Source organism: Aristolochia californica, unplaced genomic scaffold (genome assembly GCF_029961685.1).
Source record: "Aristolochia californica isolate CCGP_79_NKW_82.1479 unplaced genomic scaffold, dmAriCali1.0.hap1 SCAF_495, whole genome shotgun sequence".
Lineage (NCBI taxonomy): Eukaryota > Viridiplantae > Streptophyta > Magnoliopsida > Piperales > Aristolochiaceae > Aristolochia > Aristolochia californica.
In genome coordinates, this window is record NW_027182209.1 from 1 (window position 1) to 9,613 (window position 9,613).

Sequence of the window (9,613 nt, forward strand, 5' to 3'; positions counted from 1 at the left end):
TGAAATGGAATAGGGTACAGAGTACCCATACGTTTCCAGGGAGTACATATACAAATTGTACTCGTTTATTCTACGATACACAATTAACTAACTTAGTAACATAGTTACTCGGGCAGCAGAGTACTATTAAACCTACTCCCTTTTGTTTTCGTGTTTTCGAGATACGATTTTGTGCAATCTCAATTAGTAAAGTAATTAAAAACAATCTATCTATCTTATTCTTATTCAAATTGCATGCTGAATTTAGCTTTCAGTCCCAATCCAAGGAAAAAGAGGGTCCTTACTTTTAATATAAAGTAAAGGATCAAACAATGATCCGTCCCTTTTGTTTCTTTTCCACAGGGGGAATGAATCATTTTTTTTTTCTTTATTTTCTTTATCTTTATATAATATATATTTTTATTTTAGGGTTTCATCGAAGAAGGAGAAAAATCAATAAAGAAAGAATTTGTCGGAATATTAGATCTTTTTTTTTATATCGAGACCCATCCCATACCCATACCTTTATCACATTTCTCTGCCTTCCAGGAGGATTAGATCATTACGAAAACTTCGCTTCGAGCTTAACTCCTCCCCCTTTCCATTTCACTCCTACTGTTTAGGTCTGTTACCAATGGAAGGCCGGCAACAGAACACAGGTCAGATGATACCTCGTCGGATGATTCTTATAAAGAAGATGATAGATTTTAGAAACTAAAGAATGAAAAAAAAAAAGATGAGAAATTCAATGGGATTCTTGATTAGATCAGGAATCCCATTTTTGATTCGGTATGGATAAAAGATCTTCCTATGTTATACTATTCAATTCTCGACGATGAATCGATTTAATAGATCAGATATTGTTATTCATATTCATAATATAATATTGAATATTGATCCGATTCAGTATCAACCATCAGGATGCACCCATTGAATTTACAGGAGAAATCTTTTTATTTTTATTTTTTTTTTTCTATGGGATTAGATCCCGAGTTATTGCGAAGCAAAAAAAAACGATGAGATTATGGAAGTCAATATTCTCGCATTTATTGCGACTGCGCTGTTCATTTTAGTTCCTACTGCTTTTTTACTTATCATCTACGTAAAAACAGTCAGTCAAAATGATTAGAATTAAACTTGACTTATTAGCTCTTATCAATGATTGACGAAATAAAAGGGATTCCAATTCCAAGTCTTAAATGAAATTAGAGAACTGGAATCAACAGTATAATAGATGGTGTAGTAGAAAGGTTCATATAGTTCTTTCTACCACACTATCTATTATTATATTGTAAAAATATTGTATTGCATGTATAAAGTTGTATTGTATAAATTCAAAAAATGGATGGGTTTGATATAGACTAGATACAATATCTATCCATATAAATGAAGTAATTGATTGGGCCGTTAACAGATACCCCACGGAGTTCTATAGTCACTTCTTCGGATTTGAAAAATAAGTATAAGTAGTAAACACCACCCATTTTTCATGCTTGAGCCATGACATGAGGTGAGTCAATAAAGCATAAATAGGATTCCTAGAAGTATAAAACTTAAGTGAGCACGGATCACCCGACGCAAGATCTTATTATGCGTAGTACCCCTTTGAACAACCACTACGTCTATGGCATCTCCAGTAGAAAGTACGTATCCACGTAATAGTAGCAGTACTTCCTCTTTGAACAGTCAAGAGGGAAAAACAAATAAAAAAATAGGGGTTGGTTGCTCCTCATTGTAATATCCATAATTATGGTAAGAGCGGGTTCATCGAAATCGAATATTATATTTAGGAATAGGAAGAGTTCGGCTGGAAAAATTTCCTATCATGCGCATTCCTTTGAGTTTCGAAATACGAACAACATCAGAATCAAATCATTCAAATATTGATCGAAAGATCATTGTTCATATATTACTGGATTACCCTAGAATTTTTGAAATGGATTATCTTAAAACGCTTCGCGGAACGGTCCATTAAACATAAGCACCATTGATCCAATTTGATTACTCAACTTAATTAGTAGTACCCCTAGAGTCCACTTCTTCCCCATACTACGAGTGAAAGGGAAAACGTAAAGACCACCATTAAAGCAGCCCAAGCGAGACTTACTATATCCATGTAAATTATCTCCCCGATCTCTATGAATATGAAGGAATTATTCCATTATTAATCACTAATAATAGTGGAATCAATGGTGCAGAGTCAAAATGGCATTTTGCTCTAACGCTATTGATGAACCAATCCAATGAATACAAGAGTTCCTATACTCTAATTACAAGGATCTCCGGTCGAATCGGAAAGCAGTAAGCAAAAGCAAGATATACAACTACCCTTGGAGATCTTAAAGGAATGTTACTAATGAAAGATGTAGGAATAGTAAGACCCATTGTTTGTTTTGTTAGCTTTCATAAGCATAAGAAAAAAAAATGGAATATAAATAGAATATATATATATACCATAAAGATGTAAAAGATAACTATCTTAACTATCTATCACATACCTCTATCTACCCCCCAAGTCTTACTGTCTCTGTTTCTTTCTGTGAAACAATCGGGGGACACCCCATTACGTTCTTGGCAGGGTGTTACAAAAAACGGAGAAGTATTTTTCAACTTTTATTAGAAAATTAGATTCTATATTCTATAATATAGATATAGAATAGTTAGTTATTCTATAACTATAATAGTTATAGTTAAGAGTTGATTACCCATCCAATCCAATATTGATTGGATACCTGAGTAAGTACTCAGGGATTCTCGTGAGTCTGGATACAAAATACAAACTATCCTTAGCCCTTTCCGCAACTCCCAATTTGATTCCCCACCAACCTACCCAATTTAATTCAAGACTCAGTCAGTGGGCACCACCCTAGTAAGGTAGGGTAATTAGGAAGTATTGATAGTGCTTCCTATAATCTCCCTCAGATCCTAGAATAGAAGCAAGGATTGGATTTACATTTAGGAACCGAACCCCCTTTCCTTCGGCTACCCCGATTTTAGGTATCTGACTTTCGTAGTTCTGAATCTCACAATTTCAGTTTTACTATCGATTCGATTGATAAATCAAATACAAAGAAATAGCCCGAACCAACCAGTAATCAGTCATAAATCGGTTTTTTTTCATATTGATACCCGATTTTAACCATAACCAAATGATAAAAATTCAAGTCTTTTTTTTTTATAGAACCTCTGTATTCTTAAAATACAGTATCTACAACCCTAGTCATGCTTCTGTCAGGCAAGAATTTTGTGAGTTCTATTAGCATATGTGAGTTCTATTAGCATAGAAGGATAAGGTATTCCGAAGCTTTTCTTTTGTTGATCAGGCGACACCCGGATTTGAACTGGGGAGAAAGGGATTTGCAGTCCCGCGCCTTACCACTCGGCCATGCCGCCAAAATGATCCAAAATAGACCTAACTCTTTCTTTTTTTTTTTTTTTTTGGGGGGGGGGGGTTACTCAACCTTTTTTTGGTTTGAGTTGGATTTTTAAAACGGGTTTCTTTATCCCTTTCCAAAAGGGATCCCTGGGTCCAGGGTTCTCTTGATTGTATAGTGTTTCAAAACATAATATTTTTTTTTATATTGAAACAGAAAAAAGATATTTCTAGGCACAGAGTCCAAAATTCAGAGTAAATTGGAGCCATTAATTATTTCCTGTGAATTCATGAACAGTTCTTGGATTTTGATCTAACGTTTTCTTTCCTTACCTTAATAATTAAATTAATAACATAAGAAAACAAAAAAGTTGATACACGACTAATCAGTATCAATTGTTTTCAATTTCAATTATAACAACATATATGTGTATATGTAAACCCTCGAACATAAATTGTTACACGCATACCTAGTCCTATCCACCTTATCTTATAGGGAATTGTCGTGCTTGAATTTTGCATTGAATATTTTTCTATTGAATAAGTTGAATCTAAATTGGAAATTCGCATATAGCACCCCGAAAAGAGGGGATATGCAGATAACTAGATAGCTATATCTGGATATACTTATACAATGCCCTTTACGCACTTCAATCGTATTCTACTAATTCTACTAACACTAACAAGAGCTCCCTCTTCTCTGTGAATCCTTTTTTGAACAATGGTGGAATCAATGAAATAAGTTAAGTGCTAAAATAAAAACCAACTCGATACTGTTCCGGATTATTCTGTCTTTATCTCATTCATAGAGAATGGATCAAATCATGAATCTATTTCTGGTACCCAATCTTATTTCTGATACCCAATCTTATTTCTGATACCCAATCTTATCGTAATATCATAATAACAGGTAGAAATTGGATCCATTTGTATATTCTATACAAGACTCCATCAGTCTAAGCTAAGGGGCAGAATTTTGTTTCAAGGAATGTTTTATTAATCCATCTCCATTTGGATCCGTCGAAAATTATCTCTCTTTATTCCTCCGTCTATGCCAATTTCATAGGTCTATGGAATTGGATAAAATTTCATGTGATTCAGTAAAAAGAATATACATTCCATCATTGCTCGATCGATCTATATGGTTCGATAAAGACTTAACCAATAATGGGATTTTTTCAATAAATGGGAAACTTAATTAAGATGCTCCGGGATGAAAATGAGGGAATGTCTACAATACCTGGATTTAGTCAGATACAATTTGAAGGATTTTGTAGGTTCATTGATCAGGGCTTGACCGAAGAACTTCATAAGTTTCCAAAAATTGAAGATACAGATCAAGAAATAGAATTTCAATTATTTGTGGAAACATATCAATTGGTGGAACCCTTGATAAAAGAGAGAGATGCTGTGTATGAATCACTCACGTATTCTTCTGAATTATATGTACCCGCAGGATTAATTTGGAAACCCGGTAGAGATATGCAAGAGCAAACCGTATTTATTGGAAATATTCCTCTAATGAATTCCCTGGGAACCTCTATAGTAAATGGAATATACAGGATTGTGATCAATCAAATATTGCAAAGCCCCGGTATTTATTACCGTTCAGAATTGGACCATAACGGAATTGCTGTCTATACCGGCACAATAATATCAGATTGGGGAGGAAGGTCAGAATTAGAGATTGATAGAAAAGCAAGAATATGGGCCCGCGTGAGTAGGAAACAAAAAATATCTATTCTAGTTCTACTATCAGCTATGGGGTCGAATCTAAGAGAAATTCTGGATAATGCTTGCTACCCTGAAATTTTCTTGTCTTTCCTGAATGAAAAGGAAAAAAAAAAGATCGGGTCAAGGGAAAATGCCATTTTGGAGTTTTATCAACAATTTGCGTGTGTAGGTGGGGATCCAGTATTTTCGGAGTCCTTATGTAAGGAATTACAAAAGACATTTTTTCAACAAAGATGTGAATTAGGAAGGATTGGTCGACGAAACATGAACCGGAGACTGAATCTTGATATACCTCAGAACAATACATTTTTGTTACCACGAGATATATTGGCTGCTGCGGATCATTTGATCGGAATGAAATTTGGAATGGGCACACTTGACGATATGAATCACTTGAAAAATAAACGTATTCGTTCTGTAGCAGATCTGTTACAGGATCAATTGGGTTTGGCTCTGGTTCGTTTAGAAAATGTGGTTCGAGGAACTATATGTGGAGCAATCAGGTATAAATTAATACCGACTCCTCAGAATTTGGTAACTTCAACTCCATTAACAACTACTTATGAATCCTTTTTTGGATTACACCCTTTATCTCAAGTTTTGGATCGAACGAATCCATTGACACAAATAGTTCATGGGCGAAAATTGAGTTATTTGGGTCCTGGAGGATTAACTGGTCGAACTGCTAGTTTTCGGATACGGGATATCCACCCTAGTCATTATGGACGTATTTGTCCAATTGACACGTCCGAAGGGATCAATGTTGGACTTATTGGGTCCTTAGCTATTCATGCGAGGATTGGTTATTGGGGGTCTATAGAGAGTCCATTTTATGAGATATCTGAGAGATCTAAAGAGGTACTGGTGGTTTATTTAGCACCAAGTATAGATGAATACTATATGGTAGCGACAGGAAATTCTTTGGCCTTGAACCAGGATATTCAAGAAGAACAGGTTGTTCCAGTTCGATACCGTCAAGAATTCCTGACTATTGCATGGGAACAGATTCATCTTCGAAGCATTTTTCCCTTCCAATATTTTTCTATTGGAGCTTCCCTCATTCCTTTTATTGAGCATAATGATGCGAATCGGGCTTTAATGAGTTCTAATATGCAGCGCCAAGCAGTTCCGCTTTCTCGGTCCGAGAAGTGTATTGTTGGAACTGGGTTGGAACGCCAAGCGGCTCTAGATTCGGGGGTTTCTGCTATAGCCGAATGCGAGGGAAAGATTATTTATACCGATACTGACAAGATCATTTTATCAGGTAATGGAGACACTATAAGCATTCCATTAGTTATGTATCAACGTTCCAACAAAAACACTTGTATGCATCAAAAACCTCAGGCTACGCGGGGTAAATGCATTAAAAAGGGACAAATTTTAGCGGGTGGTGCGGCTACTGTTGGCGGTGAACTCGCTTTGGGAAAAAATGTATTAGTAGCTTATATGCCATGGGAAGGCTACAATTTTGAAGACGCGGTACTCATTAGTGAGCGTTTGGTATATGCCGATATTTATACTTCTTTTCACATCCGGAAATATGAAATTCAGACTCATGTGACAAGCCAAGGTCCTGAAAGAATCACTAGGGAAATACCCCATTTGGAAGCTCATTTACTCCGCAATTTAGACAGAAACGGAATTGTGATGCTGGGATCTTGGGTAGAAACAGGTGATATTTTAGTAGGTAAATTAACGCCTCAGGCGGCGAAAGAATCATCGTATGCTCCAGAAGATAGATTATTACGAGCCATACTTGGCATTCAGGTATCCACTGCAAAGGAAACTTGTCTAAAATTACCTATAGGGGGAAGGGGCCGGGTTATTGATGTGAGATGGATCCAGAAAAAAAAAAAGTCCAGTTATAATCCAGAAATTATTCGTGTATATATTTCACAGAAACGTGAAATCAAAGTAGGTGATAAAGTAGCTGGAAGGCATGGGAATAAAGGTATCATTTCGAAAATTTTGCCTAGACAAGATATGCCTTATTTGCAAGATGGAACACCAGTGGATATGGTCTTCAACCCATTAGGAGTACCTTCGCGAATGAATGTGGGACAGATATTTGAATGCTCTCTCGGGTTAGCGGGGAACTTGCTGGACAGACATTATAGAATAGCACCCTTTGATGAAAGATATGAGCAAGAAGCTTCGAGAAAATTAGTGTTTTCTGAATTATATGAAGCCAGAAAGCAAACAGCAAATCCATGGGTCTTTGAACCCGAGTATCCAGGAAAAAGCAGAATATTTGATGGAAGAACAGGAGATCCTTTTGAACAACCTGTTATAATAGGAAAACCCTATATCCTGAAATTAATTCATCAAGTTGATGATAAAATCCATGGGCGCTCCAGTGGACATTATGCACTTGTTACACAACAACCCCTTAGAGGGAGGGCCAAGCAAGGGGGACAACGAGTAGGAGAAATGGAAGTTTGGGCTCTAGAGGGATTTGGTGTTGCGCATATTTTACAAGAGATGCTTACTTATAAATCCGATCATATTAGAGCTCGCCAGGAAGTACTTGGTACTATGATTATTGGAGGAACAATACCTAACCCGGAGGATGCTCCCGAATCTTTTCGATTACTCGTTCGAGAACTACGGTCTTTGGCTCTGGAACTGAATCATTTCCTTGTATCTGAGAAGAACTTCCAGATTCATAGGAAGGAAGCTTGATCGGAATGAATCCGAATTTTTCTTCTATGATCGATCGGTATAAACATCAACAACTTCGAATTGGATCGGTTTCTCCCCAACAAATAAGTACGTGGGCCACCAAAATCCTACCTAATGGAGAAATAGTTGGAGAGGTGACAAAACCCTATACTTTTCATTACAAAACCAATAAACCGGAAAAAGATGGATTGTTTTGTGAAAGAATCTTTGGACCTATTAAAAGTGGAATTTGTGCTTGTGGAAATTATCGAGTGATCGGAGATGAAAAAGAAGACCCAAAATTTTGTGAACAATGCGGAGTCGAATTTGTTGATTCTCAGGTACGAAGATATCAAATGGGATACATCAAACTGGCATGCCCAGTGACTCATGTGTGGTATTTGAAACGTCTTCCCAGTTATATCGCGAATTTTTTAGATAAACCCCTTAAGGAATTAGAAGGCCTAGTATACTGCGATGTGTGATTTGATCGAAATCTTGATTTTACAGATTCGGAATGAGAAACTGTCACCCCATTCAATCCGATTGGGATGCCCCCGACTCTGACATGTCTCTTTGGAGGAGGAACATGAAGCTCAGAATTATGGGTGTATTAAATACTTCCAAATAGAAAAGGGAATTGATCCATGGTCGATTCCATAATAGATAAATCGGAATTGCTAGTTATACCTCGTGAAAAAAAAAACTTCTTTCGTGGAATTAGCCATTCCATTTGTTTTCGAAAGAGATTCCATTCAAGTAAACAAATATGGCATGGTTACAGGAGTTTATCCATCGCATATATGCTTCAAAGGATATCATAGCATAACCATCGAGGTGAAGTAGGGACCTAAAAGATCGAATGAAACGATGCATAGACAAGTAAATCCCTTATGAGATGAGTGAGTTCGAAGATATTCGAATTTTTATTTGAATTATTAAAATAAAAGGAATTTCTCATTCGAAGGGAAGTAGACTACTCAAAAATTTCTCATTTCCTTTCTGTCGTAATTGAATTGAATAACTAATTCATAAAGTAAAAGTAAGAATGAATAATGAGATATTGGTTGGTCCTCGCTGTGAACTTGAGTAAGGAGTAAATCTTTATGGGGCTTTCTAGAACAAAATGGGAATTGGAAAAAAAGAACCCCTTTCTTTATTTGATGTAACTACTTGAGCCGGATGAGAGGAAACCTTCACGTCCGATTTTTAAGGGGGGAATTCATAGGAACCTATCCCAATTTTTCTTTTGCTAGGCCCGTTGCTAAAAAACCCACTTTCTTACGATTACGAGGTTCATTCGAATATGAAATCCAATCCTGGAAATACAGCATCCCACTTTTTTTTACTACCCAAGGCTTCGATACATTTCGAAATCGAGAAATCTCTACTGGAGCGAGTGCTATCAGAGAACAATTAGCCGATCTGGATTTGCGAATTATTACAGATCATTCATTGGCAGAATGGAAGGAATTAGGGGAAGAGGGTTCCACCGGGAATGAATGGGAAGATAGAAAAATTGGAAGAAGAAAGGATTTTTTGGTTAGACGCATAGAATTAGCTAAGCATTTTATCCGAACAAACGTGGAACCAGAGTGGATGGTTTTGTGCTTATTACCAGTTCTTCCTCCCGAGTTGAGACCCATTATTCAGATAGATGGGGGTAAACTAATGAGCTCGGATATTAATGAACTCTATCGAAGAGTTATCTATCGGAACAATACTCTTACTGATCCATTAACAACAAGTAGATCCACACCAGGGGAATTAGTAATGTGTCAGGAGAAATTGGTACAAGAAGCCGTGGATACACTTCTTGATAATGGGATCCGCGGACAACCAATGAGGGACGGTCATAATAAAGTT

At 36.6% G+C, this 9,613-nt stretch overlaps 1 non-coding gene across 1 annotated transcript; it reads right to left on the minus strand.

Moving 5' to 3' along the window:
* Positions 1–3,300: 3,300 nt before the first annotated feature.
* On the minus strand, positions 3,301–3,372 carry TRNAC-GCA (transfer RNA cysteine (anticodon GCA)). Its single transcript has one exon. It is a non-coding gene; the product is annotated as a tRNA-Cys (tRNA).
* Between the last annotated feature and the right edge of the window lie 6,241 nt (positions 3,373–9,613).